Here is a 2457-nt window from a genome sequence, read left to right on the forward strand (position 1 = left end):
GGATGATTTTGGGAATTGTGGTCCTAACAGTTTAGGAAATAGTGGCCAAAATGGGCCCAAATAAGCATTTTTCTTGTTTCCACACTATATCTTGTGGATCTGTGTATGGATCTTTCTGAAATTATACCACAAGGTTCCATACCAGAAAGGGATGGTAGGATTGGTTTTGATTGTTTATGGCACAAACTGTTTAGGAATTAGGGGGCAAAAAAGGAAAAAAAACAAAGGTGTCCTGGTTTATGGTCAATAACTTCTAAGTAAAATGTTAAATTTGGATTACCTCCCTTACACTGCTTTTAAATTATTAAGGTAGCGTAATACAAAGATTTTTTTACTTCCAATCTCCAACCGTTACTTTTTTAAGACTGAATATAAATTAATAAAAGAGGTATATATAGATAGATAAAAGATTATTCTTTTTAAATGAATGCAATATTTTTTGTCATGCAATCATTATGTAATTAATTATTATGCAACAAATGGCAACCTATTGGTCAGTTCACTTCAATAAATATATAGCTCTATCATGATCATCCCTATAATATACAGGAAATTTTAACAACATATTAATCAACACAGCAGGAGCTACAAAAGGGTGTCTCAAATTATCGCTATCATATTCCATTCTCTCATAAATCTGTAATTAGTGAAAACACCCTTACCACTTAAAATTAGATAATGTTTGATTAGGTGTTAATTTGATCTATACATTCTATGCAAAATCTGAGACATTTAGATAATTTCTCTAGGAACAACATATAATAAAATCGACTCTCTCTGGGTATCCATGAAGAAGCTAATTTCAATTGAAAGTGGAAATTTCTTGTAAAAATTTGGTAGACACAGATAGCATTATAATTGATTACATAATTGTTGTATAATACTAACATTGCATTAATTTGAAAGAGTAATCTGTTAGCTATCCATAAATACCACTTTTATAAATTTTCAAGCACTTTAAAACTGGGGAATTGGAGGTATAAAATATTTGTATTGTGCTACCTTAATTTGATAATTATGGTTGCAAACTCCATTTTGGAAATTTGAATTGAGATTTGACCATATCTTGAGGGAAATGATTGTTTTTTGGAAAAAAAAGGGGGGGGGGAGTGAAATTTTTTTAGGGTGTGGGTTAAAAAAGAATTTGGTCTAAATACAGTCATAATATCAGAGACATGTAATAATGTATAATATAATATGTCTGGCAATATATATAGGTAAGATTGCCAATGAGACTTAATTATTACTATCCACCAAAGTTCAATTTGCATGCTTTGCTAAAAGAAGACATATATACATTTTCTTTTATATATTTTTTTTAAAGTTATTAGTAAGAGTGTATGTTTCTATATTTCTTTCCATTTTTAATTATAAATATATACTGAACATCTTCATATTAAAATACCGGCAAAATAACGATACTCTCATAAAGCCTGAGACTCTTTAGCTTTATCCAAGACTTTCATAACTGCTATACCTATAGTAGTCTCAGATAAAGCTTAGTAGGCTATTTTGCTGGAGTCGGCAGAATAATCAAAGTGTGATCTATTTCTATTTCAAGACCAAAAAAAAAAAATTAAGCCTGACTTATGGCAAGCCATTTTACTATTTATTCGAATTTCAAGATATCTCCTATAATATACAAGATATCTTATATAATTTCATTTTTATAAGATATCTCATATATTGTATAAGATATCTTTAATGGTATGAGATATCTTTAATGTTATATAAGATTTCTTTAATGTTATGTAAGATATCTCATAAAGTTTATATATCTTATATACTTTATACGAAATCTTCTAAAGTTTATAAGATATCATATAAAGTATATGAGATATCTTATAAATTTTTTTTATATCAGATATTTTTTATATCAGATATATATAATTTATAAGATATCTTATATAGTTTATAAGATATCTTATATAGTTTATAAGATATCTTATATAGTTTATAAGATATCTTATATAGTTTATAAGATATCTTATATAGTTTATAAGATATCTTAAATAGTTTATAAGATATCTTAAATAGTTTATAAGATATTTCCAGAGACATGTATTATATGTCTCTGATTATGATATTTCATATAGTTTATAAGATATCTTATATATTTTATGAGATATCTTATAAAGACAATTATATAAGATATCTGATACACTATATAAGATATCTTATAAAGTTAATGAGATATAATTGAAGTAAGAATAAATAGCAAAACGGCTTGCCATACTGAATCATACTGACTTCTTTGTTTCCGTTATTCTTTAGGCTAATTCTTGATGAACTTCGAGATCATTTGTTTTTATCACTCTTCATTATAGAACCGTTACGGAATTGAATATGCCCTTAACTTTAAACTAATACGGACCTTTTGACAGATACTTGTACAATTTTTATTAAAAATATGTTTGGTGTTTTTATCATATGGCGGGAAATGAGTTATCGAACTTT

This window comes from Mytilus edulis, chromosome 1 (assembly GCF_963676685.1).
Source record: "Mytilus edulis chromosome 1, xbMytEdul2.2, whole genome shotgun sequence".
NCBI lineage: Eukaryota > Metazoa > Mollusca > Bivalvia > Mytilida > Mytilidae > Mytilus > Mytilus edulis.